Below are 19,112 nucleotides of genomic sequence, written 5' to 3' on the forward strand. Positions count from 1 at the left end.
AATTGAACATGATTATGTGCTAAATCTGAACTCAGACTAAATCAATTCAGGCAGCGTTAGCTAGGAACTGAGTCATAGCTGTTGTTGCAGCCGAGTGCTTATGTTTGCAAAAAGCAGGAGGGTGGGGGGAATCTGACACCAGAGTTTCTTCTTTGAGGTGGGGGAGGTGTAATCCTGCAGATGAGCCTCCTGAGGTTAAGGTTTGACAATTTTCTGCCTTCGAGATGAGCAGGAAGTTGAGGCATTTTGCAAATTGCCTGGCTTCTGTTAATTGCTCTGTGCCACTCGGAGCAGCCACACATGTTCTGGGCATCCTAATGCATCCCGGGCATGGGCTGAATAGAAATCCGTTCTTGGAGTGACTAAAGAGCTGGTCGTCTGTCATTTAGGGAGCATGGTAAGAGGAGATAATTAGAGGTTTGTGGAAATTCTATTTGAAGACCGTAAGTGCAGACCAGTAACGCTAAAAGCACCCTTCCAAGCTCGGGATTTCAGGCTGTCTCCAAGGTCATTCAAACCAAAAGCAGTTCATGGAAGGGAGTTAGAGCAAATGTTTCACACGGGGACAGATGGCGGAGTCTAATGGGCAAACTCACTGATGTGGTTCAGAACTTGTCAGATCCTCGGGGCTTGACTTCACCTGAGACTTTGAACACATCCCTTTGCTTTCTCAGCCTCTTTTCCTGATTATAAATCCCTGATGGGCAAGGCCACACATAATTTACCTCTATATCTTGAGCGTTTCACAGACTGCCTGGCACACGAAGATGATACTTGTTTAATCAATCAATCAATCAAACAGGAATAGCCTCCTTTCACACGAGTGACCAAAGAAAAAATCTCCGATTGTTTTTTATTTTATCATTAGTTATACAAGTCCCAATAGATCTCATTAACATGGTAGCAGCATCTATCCTTAAGAGTTCAGCTGGATACAATGTCAAGTATCCTTAAGAGTTCAGAGTTCAGATTTTTTTTTTTGAGATAGAGTCTTATTCTGTCACCAGGCTGGAGTGCAGGGGCGCGATCTCAGCTCCCTGCAACCATCACCTCCTGGGTTCAAATGATTCTCCTGCCTCAGCGTCCCTAGTAGCTGGGACACTCAACTCCTTAACAGTTCAGTGGCCACTGGAACACCCTGATTTATAACAGATTGGTAGTTTTCTAACATATGACCGGACAAAAGCCTCCCAATTTTACATGCAGATGAGAAAGGTGACATTTCAGACTGAGAGTAGAAGCTTTCTCATTTGTCCTCATTGGTCTATACTTGAGTCCAATGGTCCCCTTCAACAAGGCATTTTCTATGCTGAAGGTAATCAGGCCACAAATACAGATACTTAGACTGATGAAACTGTGTGTGTGTGTGTATGTGTGTGTGTGGTGTGTGTGTGTGTGTGTCTTTGTGTATTTGTTCATATGGCATTTATTTTGCTGTCCAGGACAGTGTGGGAAATATTAAATCATATATGCATATAATCCAACTAATATCGAGTAATGACTATGCAAAGCTCTGCATCTGATACTCTCAAGGATAAAATGACGGAAAAGCAAATGTCACTATCATCAATGGGCTTAAAATCCAGGGGAGGAGATAAGACATGCAGACTAACATTTCACAAGGCAGGGATGGTGAGGGCTGAAGAGGTATAGGAAGTGTTCAGTGGGAGCACTGGAGAAAGAGCAATGAATGCTGAATGCTGGATCCCATGTTAGGATGGCAGGTGAGCATCAAAGAGGGGAAGGAAATTTCTGCTCTGACCTTGAAACATGAGAAAGACACTGGTAGACAGAGAAGAAGTGAGGGGAGCCCTTCAGCTAGGGAAAAACAGACTAGAAATGTCCAAAGGAAAGAATAAGGCATTGGGATGCAAAACTCGCTTGGGGGTTAAATCTGGCTGGGGCCTGAAGTATACAAGGCAGTCAGAGCCAGATGATGCAAAACCTGGCCAATATGAAGTACCAGACAGCTTTTGAAAAGGTCAATGGGGTACCTACCTGTACAAATGTAGCTAAAATGTAAAGTAATACAAAGGCAAATATGATTTTGAATATAATTGGCATCTGTTCAAGAGGCAAAACAAAGAAATGAATATTTTTTCATATGCCATGGCATATCCTAAAATTTATTTTTTACATTTCACAGCATACTGGTAAATGCTTAACAATCAGCTCTCTGAAAAGAAACATTTCGATTTTTAGCATTCATCAATTTCTATGGCGTAACTATGCTCATCATGGCTGGTTTCAAGCAGTCAGTGTGAAGTCAAACTGAATACAAAGTTGGGAAGACATGCGTGTAATCTGCTCACACGGGCTGTTCCAGCACATCACTGCTTCATACTCATGAAACTCATGAAAACGTTATGCCATATCAGTGACAGTTCATCCACAGAGGCAAAGTCCACGTGTGCCCAGAGCCCATCAAGAAACAACAGCAAAGTAGAAGCAACACATTCTAATCATTGCTCTGTTTACATAAGGGGCTCTATGAATTATTTCACACTTTATGTTTAGGAAAGAGCTATAAGAGATACACGTTGCTGTGATGTGCCCTGGCCAGAGGACATTATCCAGGAAGCAAAGCCCTACTTGAAGTTGTAAAATAGGCAGTTTTTTTTTTTCTCATGTATCCTCAGCTTTCCCTTTCTAATTTGATTCTCCCTGCAGATTCCTTCCTGCTATCCAAGCACCCGCTAACTTTATGCTTTCCTCTTTTACAGTATCTTTTCAAGGACAGTTGTCAACTCATCTGTATAACCATTAAATGACTGATAACTCATAGTATTACCCCACCCAGAGGAATCCATATTTTAATAGGAGATAGAGTCTTAAGTTGGGTAAACAGTGTTTTTAGGGCAGAGTTCTAGGCATCAAGAGCAGATGATTTCTGGGGCAAAGGAACTTTCCAGTAACTCTGAACTAAAATTAGTGGGTTTTAAACACCCAAATTGCTAGGTTTTTAGTAGTCAATTGTCTATACAATATGGTCATTTTACTATTGGCTAGAGAGTCCAGGGGGCTCCCCTGTTATGATAGTGTCCTGTTTCTCTAGAGATTTTTTTTTTTTTTTTTTGAGATAGAGTCTCATTCTGTCACCAGGCTGGAGTGCAGTGGCGTGATCTCAGCTCACTGCAACCATCACCTCCTGGGTTCTAATGATTCTCCTGCCTCAGCCTCACTAGTAGCTGGGACTACCGGCACAGGCCACCACGCTCAGCTAATTTTTGGATTTTTAGAAGAGACAGGGTTTCACCATGTTGGCTAGGATGGTCTCGATCTCTTGACCTCATAATCTGCCTGCCCTGGCCTCCCAAAATGCTGGGATTACAGGCGTGAACCACTGTGCTTGGCTGAGAATGTGTTTTTTATAGCTAGGGGCTGACTTGCAACCTTGGAAGTGTCTGGAATATAGATGTACTTTGGCCAGTGGCTACAAGGCCTTGTAAACACTAGACTCAGATTATTCTCCCACCTCATCTCATATCATTCTCACGTTTCTTCACCCTTCTTGTTCCAGCCCCAATGGCCTTATTGGAAGAAAGGAAGGAAGGAAGGAAGGAAGGAAGGAAGGAAGGAAGGAAGGAAGGAAGGAAGGAAGGGAGGGAGGGAGGGAGGGAGGGAGGGAGGGAGGGAGGGAGGGAGGGAGGGAGGGAAAGAAAGAAAGAAAGAAAGAAAGAAAGAAAGAAAGAAAGAAAGAAAGAAAGAAAGAAAGAAAGAAAGGAAGGAAAGAAGGAAGGAAGGAAGGAAGGAAGGAAGGAAGGAAGGAAGGAGGGAGGGAGGGAGGGAGGGAGGGAGGGAAAGAAAGAAAGAGAGAGAGAGAAGGAAAGAAAGAAAGAAAGAGAAGGAAAGAAAGAAAGAGAAAGAAAGAAAGAAGGAAAGAAGGAAAGAAAGAAAGAAAAGAAAGAAAGAAGAGAGAAAGAAAGGAAGAAGGAAGGAAGGAAGAAGGAAGGAAGGAAAGAAGGAAAGAAAGAAAAGAGAAAGAAAGAAGGAAGAAAGAAAGAAAGAAAGTCAGTCAGTCCAAGTTCATTCCCATCTCAGGCCCTTTGCACTTGCTATTCCCTCTCTCTGAAAATATTCAGATCTTTTCAAGGCTTGCTCCTTCTTATCATCTAGATCTCCGCTCAGATCACATCTCTTTGGAAAAGTATTCCCCAATCAGCTAAAATTAAAAAAATGTGTGCACATGTATACACACACACACACACAGAGTCAATCACTATCCTGGCATCTTTATTTTAGCTTCCTTCACTGCACTTTTCACTACCTAAAATTATTCTGTTCATCTATTTCTTTATGTGTCTACTGCTTGTCCCCACAACTAGAATTTAATCTCCATAAAAGCAGAGATTTTTGCCTATTCTGTTCCCTGCTGTATTCCCAGGGGCTAGAAGGATGCCTGAGATGTAGGAGGTACTCTAATAAATGTCTGAAAGATGAATGGATAAATACACAAATGAATCTAAAAAGGCAAGTAGAGAGGCTCAAACCAATAGAGGCGCCTCCTAGAGCTAGGAGTTGCAGGGAGGTTTTTGCAGGGGGATACAAGGGCATGGTGAGTTTGGCAATAACCTCTCATCTCTGAGAGCTGAGTCCTGGCACAGCTCTGTTCAGGAGTGTCCTTTCCAGCTGAAGTGGCCAGGAAACCTTGGGATTCATCCAAATCACTGCTATTGCAATGACTGATCACACTGAGGAAAGGATGCACTATGCACAGACCCCTTGGACAGAGGCCATTGCCCTCCCTTCAGTCCAGGTGATTCTCTAAAAGGATAGACAGCTGAGCTCATACACTCACCTCCACCTCAGCAGGAGGAGATGCACACCTTCCAGTCCCAGAGGAAGCTGTGGTAGCAGCAGCCAAACCTGTTTTGCTAATGAGCACAGAAATTCCCATTACAGCTATGGGTTGTCAGAGGCTCTGCTCCTTCTGTATACCCTTCTGGATCACCTGTTTTTTAAATGTTTATTATAGAGAATTTCAAATATATTCAGCAGAAGAGAGAATGTAATAATGAGCCTTCATGTATCCACCACCCAGGTGCAAGAATAATTAACACGGGGCCAATCTTGCTTCCTCTCTGCTAGTCACTCTCACAGTGTGGTCCCCAGACCGACAGCATCAACATCACTTGTGAGCTTATTAGAAAGGCAGATTCTTGGGCCCCACCCAAGACTGAATCAGACACTCTGGAGGGAAGACCAGTATCTGTATTTTAATAAGCCCTCCAGGTGATTCTGATGCAAGCTCAAGCCTGAAAACCACAGCTCCATCTTCACCCACTTCCATACTCACTCCAGATTATTTTGAAGCAGCTGCCTGGCATCATATCATTTCATTTATAAATATTTCAGTATATATCTCTAAAAGACAAAGGATTCCTCTTTTGAAATCACAACACGTATCAACACACAATCCAAAAATCAAGAATAATTCCTTAGGATCACCAAACGTCCTGCCAGGGTTCAAATTTCTCCAGCTGTACTATGATGTCCTCTCACTTCCCATCCTTTCTCCCCCTCTCCTTAGTCACATCCTGGTGTCTCTTCTCTTCCTTCTTTCCTTTTTAAGAGTTTGCTCATTTAAATTGGGATCCATACTACCGTGTCTCTCACGTCTCTTTTAATCTAGAGTTCTCCTCCATCTCTTTTTTTAATTCCTTGCAGTTTGTTGTTGGTAGTGATGAAGTCATGTTATTTGTCCTTTAGAATTTACACATAGTGAAATTTAGAAGTTCCACATAGTGTAATTTGACAGATTTTTCTGTTGCCTGTAGGTTCTGTTGTTTAGATCCAGAGGCTTAAGGGATTCAGGTTTGGCGAGACTCCTTCCCAGATGGTGCTGTATGTATGTCTATCAGTGGGTACATAGAGTCTGGCTGTCTCTCTTTTGTGGTATTAGTTCCTTCATGCTTAATGCCTAGGTGCGTTCATTTATTAGGAGTTGCACAATGATGATATTCCTCCTTCATTTATTCACAGAACACTTCCATTAAGAGGAACTACTTCTTATCTACTATTTAGTTACTTTGAGCCACAGTTTTTGTAACAAAGGCAAAAATAAATACTTGCTTCTTTTCCTTTATTAATTAAAAAATTTCTATGAGATATGGGGGGGTCTTGCTATGTTGCCCAAGCTGGTCTCCAACTCCTGGCCTCAAGTGATCCTCCAGCCTCCAGAGTCACTGGGATTACAGGCTTGAAACACTGCACTCAGCTTAACTAGTGTTTTTTTGTTTTGTTTTGTTTTTGTTTTTGTTTTCATGATTTACTTCCCTATTACCCTGCAAAGATCACTGAGGGATTTTTTTTTTTTTATTTTTACTTTTAAAGTATTAGGAATTCATGGATTAAACATATGTGATGGTTAAACATATTAAACATATAAAATTACAATCCATTGTAGTTTAATTTTATTAATGCTCAAATTGCCCATCTTTGGCTAGTGGGAATCTAATCAAGTTGGCTCCTGAGTCCCTTGAAAAATCTTCAAAGGCCACTTACCTTCTGGTATGACAAGATGTTCCAGGCTCATCTTGTTCATTTCCTGCCTTAGATAAGGAGTCAGGCATTTCTCCAAGGAGCCCCAGTTTCATTTGGTAAATATTTCAACATATTTTAAGATCTCAATCTAGAAGTTTAGAGGAGCTCTTTGTACTGGGTTGGGTATTGTTTATAAGCCTTTTCAGTGGACAGAGCTAGATAATACGTAAACATTTTAAAGATAACATAAGCCATAAGTTCAGATTGATCATTCCATTTCAGATCCAGGACTACTGTTGAAACACATCAGTCTTACACTTGTATCCCTTTCTTTCACACTAGATATCTTGGTTCTTACCAGCAACATAATCAGCTAGTTGCCTTATCCCACGCTATAGGCACGACAGCCTTGGAATCACAATATTAATGCAACCAGAAAGAGTTTAAGATTTTTTTCTCATTCTTTTTGTCTTTAGAGTATATCCCACAAAGCATGTACAAATTATGTCTTACAGTCATTTAGAACAGCACATCTATTCCACCAACTAGATACTAAGTTAGTTCGTTTGTTTTTGATGCCTAATGATTGCTTTTCTCTTTAATTTTGTGTTATAATTATATAAAATATTTCCATGGCTCAAAAATCAAAACTACAAATCTACAAAGAAATCCAGTTTCTATCCCTGTGATCACAATATTCTTTCTTTCCCTTTCATACGTCCTTATTGTTTAGCTTCTCTCATTTAAAAAAACATCTTAACAAGTATATGTGTATATTATTTTCCCATCCTTTATCCCGTAAATGATAGCATACTTTGCACACTTTTTTCTGTCTCGGTCTTAATCACCATAAAATGTGATGCTGGAGATCACACCATAGTAATATGTAGAAATAGGTCTTTTCCTTTTTACACCTGTATAGTATTCAACTATTTGGATTTACCAAAGTTTCTGCAATTAGTCCCCATTTGGGTTGTTTACAGCTTTTTGCTATTAAATAATGCAGCAACGCATGCACTTTGAATTTTCATATTTTGTTACTGCATCTTTGGGACAGATTTTAGAGTGGAAACACTGGGTTAAAAGGCAAATGTCTATGTACCTTCACTAGGTGTTGCCAAATTTTCCTCCACAGGAATTGTACTATTTTTCTTCCCCACCAGCAATTTATGAGAAAGTTTGTTTCTCCACAGTGTGTGTTTCAGAATGCATTAGACATTTACCCATCTGGTGGATAAGATGTGGTTATCTCAATGAAGCTTTGATTTGCATTTCTCTTTCTATAGGTGCACATGTTTCTACAAGTGAACTCAGCCAGCATTGCCCAAATCAATGCCTTCTTACCTTCTCTCCAGCTAATTCAGATTCTGTTTCTGACACTAGCAATCAAAATATCCTAAACACACAGTAGAGATCTCAATGAGTTTTCTACTTTACATTACTCTTATTATGAGCAAGGTGTTAAGGTTTGTTCCTATGGTTAGGAGTCGCCTGTGTTTCAGGCATTTCTCCAAGGAGCCCCAGTTCCATTTGGTAAATAATTCAACATATTTTAAGATCTAAATCTAGGGTCTGTCCATCACATGCAAAAACACATTCTTACCTCAGGGCCTTTGTGTTTGGCCATCCCTCTGTCTAGAACACTATTCCCTTCACTGTGGCAGGGTTCACCCTTCCACAGCATTCATGTCTCTGCTTAAATGTGCCTCCTCAAAAGGCCTGTCCTGATCAGCCTAAGTAGCATTCCTTTCACTATCTCCTTAGCCTACATTATTTTTCTTCCAAGCACTTACCACTAATGGATACTGTATATTCATTTGCATAGTTATCTCCCTCCATGGAAAGCCAGCTTCGTGAGAAGTGGGCTCCTCTACCTTGCCCACAGCGATATCTCCAAGTGCCCCCAAACAACAAGCCCTGCCATGCAGTGAGAGCTCAGTGAGTGTGTTGGATGAATGAATACATGAATGAATGAATGGAATTATTCTGCTTGGAAAGTCAGTGGAGAATACACATTGTCACACAGACAAGAAATAAATCTATAACCTAGGTCCCTATAAAGGAGAGTGAACCTAAGAAGGGAAGCTGAGGCAAATGAAGATGACTCAGGTTGCTGGACAATGGGGATGGTGAGGTGTGAGCTGGAGGGGTCCATGAGAATTCAGAGGGACACTGCAAAAAGAGGAAGAGGGGCACAAAGTGCAATCCCCATTCTCCCCATTGTGCAGAAGGTCCATGCTAAGTGGCAGCTGCCAATGCCCTCAGGCTGACTCAGGGACAGTGCTCATTCCACCACTGCCCAGTTAGCACCTTACTGCTGCTGGGGCCCCACAGATACCGTACAGTTAATCCCTGAGTGGCACTCTTAAGAAGCCACTATCATTTCTTCTTTGCCGTACCTTCCTCGCCAGGTCCAAGAGTCTTATCCTGCCTTAATTCATTCTTTAGGAAGACATATTTTCCCCTTTCCATCCTCAATATCAGAACCAGGCACATTCATTCTGGGCAGTACCATGTTTAAGAAGCTGACACACTCAAAAAATTACAGGGATGAAAATAAAGAGGGTGTTTGCTCAGCATCCCTGTCTTCTGGACATTGCATCCTCTGGAAACTTCTCCTTCTCCTCCTATATTGGATGTATCTGAAGGAGGCCCTTACCAGGCCGGTCAGACTTCTCATGACGATTTTCCAAATCCAAACTGGGTGGAGAGCACCAACCCCCTGTGATGTCAGAAAGCTTGGGACTGCTGCTGCTGTGTTTTTCACTTGTGCCTTTGAATTAAGACAAATTCATCAGAAACAGAAAGATAAAGTGGAGAAAGGAAATCAAATTCTGGAAGCATCGGAATCCTCATTTTCAGTCACTTTGGAGGCCCAGTGATGCCCTGTCCTGCCATGGGTCTCATTATTCAACTCTTCCTTTGGTTATTTTAATATGCTAACATTATCCCGGTCAATGCCTCTCTTTTTTCTCAGCCTAATTCAAGTATTGTTTCTGTCACTAACAACTAAAAAAGTCCTGTCCAATACACACAAACACAGACAAACCTAGATTAAATAACAAAGGACAATAAAGTGGGAGTCAATCATAGAGAACTAGATATTCAGGTCTTCAAATGACTCCACGGAAAGGATGCTCCTCGTTCTCCCAAACAGTCTTGAGTTGAGGGGGCAGGCATCATCCTAAACCTCCCTCTTGAGGTCCAAGCAGGAGTCCCAGCATGGATTTCTACAAAAACAACCTTGGCAGGGATCTTTTTATCTCTACTCCCTTTATCTTATTAATCTCCCTTTCAGGATATAGTGCTATCTAACTCGTTTTTGGGTCACCTGCTTAGAAAATCTGCATTTTGGTGTGAAACTTACCTCTGTTTAGAATGTCATATTTATTAATTTATGGTATCTCAGTTGAAATTTGGAACTTATCATCCTATCATACTATCATTTCCTTAGGGCTAACTTTGTGAAGGAACTCTGTAAATATTCACAGGCATTAATGTATTTAAACTTCACCATAGTCCCCATTTAGAGATGATATAATTTGCCCAAGGACAACTAGCTGGACAGTGGGTGAGCTAGATTATATCTAAATGGCTTGCCTTCAAAGTGTGAACTCTTAACTTCTCAACATTTCTGCTATACAAACTTCAACATTCTAGAGGAGGGAAGATGAACACATCTGCATTTTGGAAAGAATTACAGTGGTGATGTGAAGACTGGGTTGGAAAGCAGCAAAAGTAGGAGGGAAAGAAATAGGCATCTTGAAGTAACTTTAGAAGAACAGAAATCAACTTGGCTGAATTTCTTGGTTGAGATCTATAAGTAGCAATGAGCACTGCTGGAGACATTGTAGAAATGTAAGAGAACTCAGTGACTAGACTGGATGGGGTGGTTTTTAGAGACAGAGAGGCGGGTGCTAAAAGGTCAAGGTTTCAAAGTCTTACCTCCAAGGGGAAGATGGTGCCAGGGACAATGGAAAGTTCCTTAAAGAGATGAAAGATCTCACCCACTGAAAAAAAATCAAGAAAGGCTTCAAGGAAAGAGAAGGGCATGTGATGTGGATGCTGGATAGAGCTAAGGTGAATTGAAGCCTGTGGGCAAGGATAGGCATGTGTTTAAAGACCAGTGAACAGCCCATTTAATCGGAATGGAAAGCCTGAGCAGGGCATGGTGCATTATAAGAAGATAGGAAAGGAGAGTCATGGCCACATATCTGAGGACTTTGAGTGCCAGGATTAAGAGTGGGTATATTTCATCCAGTAAGGTATGTGGATCTATCAAAAGTTCATGATGGTGCAAGAGGTTAAATTGAAGTGGGGAAGGATTGTAAACGTTGGTAATTCCAAAACTCTTGCCAGAGGCAACAGGGGTTGGATTATGGAGATGCAATAGTAATATAAGAAAGGGAATGGATATGAGAAACGCCACAGAGATAAAGATAATTTAGAGTTTAACAATTAATTGGCTGTCACGGTAATGATCTGGGTATGGGGAATAAAGTGAGGAGAGAAACAGATTGGAGGTACCAAAAAAATAAAAAAAATGTGCAGGGAGAAGTGTTCAAAGGAGATTCTAAGGTTCTCAACCTGGGTAGATCGTGGTAACTGTAACTGAAATAGCTTAGTTATACAGGTGACAAGAGTACATTTGTGACATACATCCATGACAATGAGATACACACATATTTGCTCATTTCAATCTTTAGCTAATATCATTAATCTCTATGTTAACAAAAAAGCAAAAAAAAAAAAAAAAAAAAGAAGGGGAAGGATAAAAAATGACATTACTTCTCACAATGGTAAGAGATACTCGTTTTTATTGGCACTAATTAAGGAAGAATATTATTGCAGTACTGTTACAGTTCTGAGTAGTCAAAACTCTAGAAGCAGATTCCTTTTCACTGCTTTTCTTCTCATGCTAAAACCTACAGCACGAGAAAAGCAACACAGAAATCTGTGAACTGTGGTCCTTCTATGCAGCTATTTTTACTCTTTCAAAAATACCTAGACTTTAGTTTGAGGTGTAAACATGTGAAAGTATTTGATAAGCCTTACTCTTTATTTGAATTTAAACGATCTTAAAGTACAAAAATACTTCTAGAAAAGCAAATGTACCATATTTGGACCTGAACATCTAATCTTCTCACCAAACCTGATCCTCTTTCTGTATTTCCTGTTTAATTGTGACACCACCTTCCCCCCACTCACCTTGCATCATAACTTTAGTCATCTTTGATTTCTTCCATTGGCAGTCCATAGCTTGACTAGGGTTCAGGGCTGGTTAAACCAGAGACTCAGTGAAGTTATCACAAGGTCCTGTCTCTCTAGCTCTGTCTTCTGAAGGTCAGTGTTATTCTAAAGCTGATTCCCAGGACAACTGCCAGTAGTCCCCTCTGCCTTTATTTTATTCCACAACAGGGACACTTGGGTCACCTGTTCACCACTGAACATGACTGTGGCTGGGCTAGGGAATGTGCTGATTTAACATTCTGGTGAAAAAGCCAACTTAGACTCACCCCTAGAGTGAGGAGTGCTCCCAGTTTTCCCTGAAGTACAGGCTGCATGGGAATGGAAGGATATGCAAGTAAAAATCTACGTTAGGAGTCGAGGGATGCTGGGCAGGCACCCACCAGTGTCACCACTGTTTCAATTCCTATACCTGACAGAGCACTTGGATGCAAATGATAGGAGATATCTTTGGCTAAGTAGCAGAAAAATAATTTATAGGGGATTAGCAGGTCGCTCTTACAGAGTTAACAAGAATTTTGAGAAACAGCTTCAGAAACTAGGTAGAAACCAAGAAGGTCTAAGATGCAGAAGACCACAGCCAAAATGATACCGAAACCAGTGTAGCTAGGATACCACCACTGGAACCCTCCACATGCTCTCCTCATCACTGCTCCTCTGCTGCTGCAAGTGATCATTAACTGTCCCTGTGACTTCGTGTCATATCCTCTAGAGTCAAAGTTCGTGTGCAGTGTCTCATCGGTCAAGCCTGAGTCATGTACCCCAACCCCAACTGCCAGGAAGCCTGGCTAAATAATTTTAATCTTCATGGCCTCTTTGTGGCATGTAATAACCCCAACATAGGCAATGGGGAGTGAATTTCCCCAGTATAGAAAGTGCATTAGAATGCTGGGCAACTCAAAAATAACAAAGGTCTGTTATTAGCCTCATACTCACTCTGCTTCCCTGCCGATCCCACCTTCTTATTCAGTACCACCAGATATGGCTTTGTGTGAACTAGTTCTGTGAATCATACCACTCCCCTGGTTCAAATACCTTCACTGCTTTTCCACTGCTGTTAGGCCAGGCACAGTGGCTCACGCCTATAATGCCAGCACTTTGGGAGGCCAAGGCGGGTGGATCACTCGAGGCCAGGAATTCGAGGCCAGTCCGGCTAACATGGTGAAGCCCAGTCTCTACTAAAAATACAAAAATACAGCTGGGTATGGTGGTGCATGCCTGTAATACCAGCTACTTAGGAAGCTGAGGCAGGAGAATTGCTTGAACCCAGGAGGTGGAGGTTGCCAAGCTCGTGCCACTGGACTCCAGCCTGGGCGACAAAGCGAGACTCTGTCTCAATAAAAAGAAGAAGGAAAAAAAAGAATTAAAGGGGGTTTCTTCATATGATGATATCAACCCACTATCAGTCTATCCATCCATCCATCCACCACCCACCCATCCAATGACTACTTATTGAATATACTACGTTCCCAGTATCAACCTAGGCATGGGCCATAGAAAGATGACAAGTCACTATTCCTTTAAAGAGGTCTTGGTAGAAAGAAATGAAAAAATATAATATGATATGATGTGGTATTATGTAATATACTATGAATTATATCATCACAAATGATATGAATACAAAATGCAGTAGGAGCATAGGAGAAGTATTTAAGTTTGGTGCGTGAAGGAGAGTTAGAGAAGATTTCTGTAAGGAAACCACATTTTGCTGAATTTTGAGAGGCAAGTGGTTTTTTAGTTTTCTAAATGGGCAGACAAGCACAGAGTGACTTTTATATGTAAGCTGGGCCATAGAATGAGGTGTCAAAGTGTGAGAAACTATGAGTAGCCTAATATTGTTGGGCTGCCCAATGTGGAGTTAGGGATCAAGGGTGGGAAGCTATGGGGAAGCAGCTAGAGTATTAGACAGTGGCTTGACCTGAAGAGCTTTGTGAGTTATGGGTAGGATTTTAAATTTTCTTCCTAATAAAAGAGAGAACCAGTAAAAGCTATGACAGCAGCCTCTTGACCATCCCTGCATTCAATTTCACCCCTTTTAAATCCATTCTGCAAATAATCTGTGGCCTGAGGGATCTTTGTACTAAGTAAATATCATATTACTGTCTGTGAAAGTAGAATGCAAAGTTGGAACCAGGGTCTGCATATATACAAAGAAAGAAAATGTTAGAATCCAATAGGAAAATAGGTTTCTGAGACTACATTGGGAATTCATTAGGCTACTGTAGTGGAAAGTCATTCTCCTCCACTAAAATAATGTATATTACTTTCCCATACATAATGTACATGAATCCATTATAGCTGCTGCCCCACTGGATGGTATAAATAATTTATTTATCCTTGTATCCTCAGCACTTAGCACATTGCCTGCCATAAAGCAACTAATCAAGATAATGTTTGATAAATGAATGAAATAACGCATGAGTGAATGATAAGATAAGCTAATCCCATCTTTGCTTCCTTTCATGGACAGATTATTTCTGAGATCTTCTAGCCTAGTCACACCTCCACTTGCTACTTCTACTATCAAGACAGTCTTTTGTGCTTGCCATGAAGTCTCCTACTCCACTATCCAATTACTTAATTCCTCAAGCTTTGAGAATTTTAGAGATTTATGCTGGAATTTAGAGACTTAGCCATGAAGTCTTAGATGTATTTATGCATATAAAGAGAGATGACTGAAAATCCACCAAAGGTTTGTGCTTCCCCTGAATAGTACAGAGTTGTTTCTGAAAAGTTGTTTCCCAATCAGGGCCCAGCTCTGGTGTGATCCTGTGACTGAGTTCTGGCCAATGGAGTGGGAGCAGAAAACAATTCCTGCTACTTTCAGCCCTAAGAACTTCCTTTAGAACCTTCATTTCTCTTCTTCAAGCTGACCTTGCAAGCCAAGTGTTGAAGATGGCAGAGCCTCTACCATCCTAGATCTTTGAATGACTCCATGGAGCACACTCCTATTTCCTTCAACCCCCTCTTCTATCACATTGTGATGGGGTATTACACGAGTGGGAAATAAGTCTCTCTTCTGGCAAGTCCTTGAAATTTTAGGGTGTAGCTGGTAAAACAGAAACCATTTCCTTAACTAATATAGAAGATGTATGTACATGTTGTGTTGAAGCATGCTGCTTAAAAGCAAAATCTAATTTTATACAGAATCAAAAGCCAAATGGGGATAGAAACAGAAGCAAGAGGATTTAATCCTTGAATGACTCCTTCAAGGAAAACCTTTCTTTTAAAGTTTAATTTGAATGTCTTAAATGAGCAAATTAGCAGGTAGCATATCATTATTTGATGGATAGCATGTGTCAAGACAGAGACGAAGGGAGAAAACCGAGCTTAAGAAATGAGTATGAAAGCAAAACTGGTCAAATGAATGAGATCAGAAAAAATTTTCTAGTAAAGTTACTAGTTTTAAAAAACCTTAATTAGCAATAGACACTTATTATTGATAAAATTTCAAATAAATAAATAAGAAATAATTGGAAATACATTATGATTATATCTCTGAATCTTGTCAAGCTGCAGGCTGCTAATGCCCTGTACTTTAAAAAGATTCTACCTGCATAAAATGGCAGGTAGGGCCATCAAATGACTTGTTTTGTATTTCTAACCACTTGAAGGTCATCCTTAAAAGCAGGGGTGTCAAATCTTTTGGCCTCCTTGGACCACATTTGAAGAAGAAGAATTGTCTTGGGCCACACATAAAATACACTAACACTAATGATAGCTGATGAACTTAAAAAAAAAAAAAAAAAGAAAGAAAATAAAAAATTTCAAAATGTTTTAAGAAAGTTTATGAATTTGTGTTGGGCAAAATTGCAAGCCATCCTGGGCCATAGGTTGGACGAACTTGCTTAAAAGAAAGGCACTGGCCGGGACGGTGGCTCACGCCTGTAATCCCAGCACTTGGGAAGCCGAGGTGGGTGGATCACGAGGTCACGAGTTTGAGAACAGTCTGGCCAACATGGTGAAACCCCATCTCTACTAAAAATATAAAAATTAGCCAGGCATGGTGGCAGGTGCCTGTAATCCCAGCTACTCAGGAGGCTGAGGCCAGAGAATCGCTCAAACCTGGGAGGTGGAGGTTGCAGCCAGCCGAGATCACACCATTGCACTCCAGCCTGGGTGACAGAGCAAGACTCCGTCTCAAAAAAAAAAAAAAAAAAAGAAAAGAAAAGTAAATGTCAGTCCTATATCTTATCTACTCTTCCTTTTCAGGTAAGCATTGTGGTAAATCAAAAAGCTAGAACAGAGGAAGGTAAGGAATGAAATGTAAGAAGCCACATGGAAATGCACAAAAAGGCTGTTTCTGTTATAAAATGGCAGCTTGCTTATACACTCACAACTGCTTAGATTGGGATTTGGGTTGGGGTGCCTGTTAGTTATGGTGGGCACCTTTGGAAGTTCTGGAGCTTTGAGATATCACATTCTTTCTTTGACTGAGATATGTCTTTTGAGTGTAGTGTTAGAGTGTCAAGAGTAGAGAAACAAGAACCTGGCTATGAAAGACTGGCTCTAGGCTCAAGGAAAAGGGACAAAGACTTTTAGGTTACTTTCTAAGTGAACCAGCCCTGGAATAGGAATAGGTAAGGAGAAAGAGTATCAGGGCAAATGCTCTATTAAAGAACAGATATTGTGCATTTGGCTGGAGTTTTCTTTGTGCTGTGTCTCTGGGACATCTGGTATAGAAGGTGAGGTGGAGAAAGACATAGAATGCCAGCAGTGGAATCATAAATCACCTTATCAAGAAGGAAGTTTTAACCAGGACTGGTGGCTCATGCCTATAGTCCCAGCTACTCAGCAGGTTGAGGTGAAAGGATCACTTGAGCCCAGTAGTCCAAGGCTGCAGTGAACTATGATTGCGCCACTATAATCCAGACTGCATGATAGGGTGAGATCCTGTCTCTTAAAAAAAGAAAAAATAAAAATAAAAATAAAGAACAAGCCACAAAAACACAAACTATGTATAGAACATAGATTTTCTTTCAAACCCAGAGATCTGATGAAAGGAAAATCTAAATGAATCAAATTCCATAAAGTGGTAAGCCCTTCCCATGGGAGCAAAAGTACATGTTTGCTTTCATCCTTGGTGTAGTTGTGGGAGAAAGAATTTGCCATAGAGAAGCCTAAGGAGAAACCATATGAACTCATAGAAAACTTTTATGGTTTCATGTGGGCTAGGATAATGGATCAGAATCCCAAAGAGTCACAGCCAAAGAGTAAGTCTGTAAAACTAATACTTTATCTAGACTAGATTTAAAATAGGGAAAAAGATCTGTGGGACAATATATTCTAAACATGTGTAATTAGAGTCTTAAAAGTAGAAGAGAGAGAGAATGATGCAAAGAGACACTTGAAGAAATAATAGCCACAATTTTCCTCAAATTGATTAAAGATACTAATGCACAAATCCAGAAAGCTCATCAAACTTCATGATAACCACATCTAGATGTGTCATAAACTCCTAAAATTCTAAATTAAAGAGAAAATATCAAGTAGGAAAAAGAAAAAGACATTATATACAGGAGAATAACAACAGGAATTACTATTGACTTCTTAGGAGAAACAATGGTGGCCAGAATACAATGGAACAATATATTTTAAGTCAAGGAAAAAAAGATAAATTATCAAGTATATTTTTATATTCAGCAACAGATGACCTTCAAATAAGAAGGTAAACCCTATGTATTTCTGGTGAGAATGTAAAATGGTATATAGCCACTTGGGAAAACAATTTTTTTTTCAGAGTCTCACTCTGTCACCCAGGCTGAAGTGCAATGGCGCAATCTTGGTTCACTGCAAGCTGTGCCTCACAGGTTCATGCCATTCTCCTGTCTCAGCAATCCGAGTAGCTGGGACTACAGGCGCCCGCCACCACGCCCGGCTAATTTTTTGTATTTTTTAGTAGAGATGGGGTTTCACCGTGTTAGCCAGGATGGTCTCCATCTCCTGACCTCGTGATCTGCCTGCCTGGGCCTCCCAAAGTGCTGGGATTACAGGCGTGAGCCACCGCACCTGGCCAGGAAAAAAATTTGATAGTATCTTTAAAAGTTAAATATAAATTTAACATATGACCTAGGAATTCCACTAATTAGGTATCTACCAAAGAAAAAACAAAGACATATGCTGACACAAAAGCTTGATTTTAAATGTTTATAGCAGCATTATTATAACGGCCAAAAAATGGAAATAATATGAAGGCTCACCAACTGGTGAGCAGATAATCAAAATATAGTTTATTCATCAATAAAATGGAATAAACTACTGATATGATACAACAAGAATGAACCTCAAGAATATTATGCTAAATTAAAAGAAACAAGGTACCACATATTACATTATTCCATTCATATGAAATGTCCATAAATATAAAATAATGGTTGCCTGCAACTGGGAGTGAAAAAGAGAAAGAATTGTCTGCAAAAGGGCATGAGGAGCTTTTTTGGAGGATAGAACTATTCTAAAACTATTGTGATGATTGTTGTACAATTGTGTAAATTTGCTAGTAGTCATTGAGTTATACACATAAAATGTGTGGATTTTATATTTAATTTATGCCTCAATAAATTTATTAAACAATGTAAAGACAAAATGAAAAACATTTTCAACAGAAAAAAAGAAAAACAGGCTCAGAGTATTTACCTTCTGCACATGTGACCCTCTAGAAATGATTTTTTTTTTCAAAAAAGTATTCTTTAGACTGAAGAAAATAATACCCAATGGGAACCAAGATTGGTAAGGAAGGGAAGAAGAGGACCAGAAGGCATAAATTTGTGTGTAAATAGACAAGACTTTCTTATTATATTTATTTTAAAATGATTAAAAATGCTATTGATTATTAAAAGCAAAAAAAATGAATTATGATGTTTACAGCACATGTAGAAATAAAATATATGACAAAACACAAATATCGAGCGGGGGTGGTTTGAATGGAATTATACTGTTGTGACATTCTTCCTTTGTGAAGTAGTGTAATATTAGTTTAAGGCATACTATGATATGTTGAATATGCGTACTGTAGTCTCTAGACTAGAGCAACCATTACAAAATAACAAAAGGAGGGCTAGATGAAAAGTTCACAAGAGGGATCAAATGGCATACTAAAAAAAAGTGTTTACCCAAGAGAAGACAGAAAAAGAAGAACAAAGGAATATAGGCCAGATAGAACAAACAGAAAACAAGTGCCAAGATGACAGACTTAAACTCAATCATATTGATAGTTATTTAAATGCAAATGAATTATAAATATTTTAATTAAAAGGTGGAAATTAACAGACTGGATAAAAATCAAAAATCTTTCTCCTTTCTTCTCTCTCTCTTTATGTATATGCAAAAATATAATACTTTATATATGATATCTATTTAAATATGTCATTATTTTACATATA

At 39.9% G+C, this 19,112-nt stretch overlaps 1 protein-coding gene across 3 annotated transcripts in view; it reads right to left on the minus strand.

Moving 5' to 3' along the window:
- Positions 1 to 19,112, minus strand: part of RCAN2 (regulator of calcineurin 2) — a 259,336-nt gene that overhangs the window by 94,762 nt on the left and 145,462 nt on the right. The gene's annotated exons all lie outside the window — the stretch shown is intronic.

Source organism: Chlorocebus sabaeus, chromosome 17 (genome assembly GCF_047675955.1).
Source record: "Chlorocebus sabaeus isolate Y175 chromosome 17, mChlSab1.0.hap1, whole genome shotgun sequence".
Classification (NCBI taxonomy): domain Eukaryota; kingdom Metazoa; phylum Chordata; class Mammalia; order Primates; family Cercopithecidae; genus Chlorocebus; species Chlorocebus sabaeus.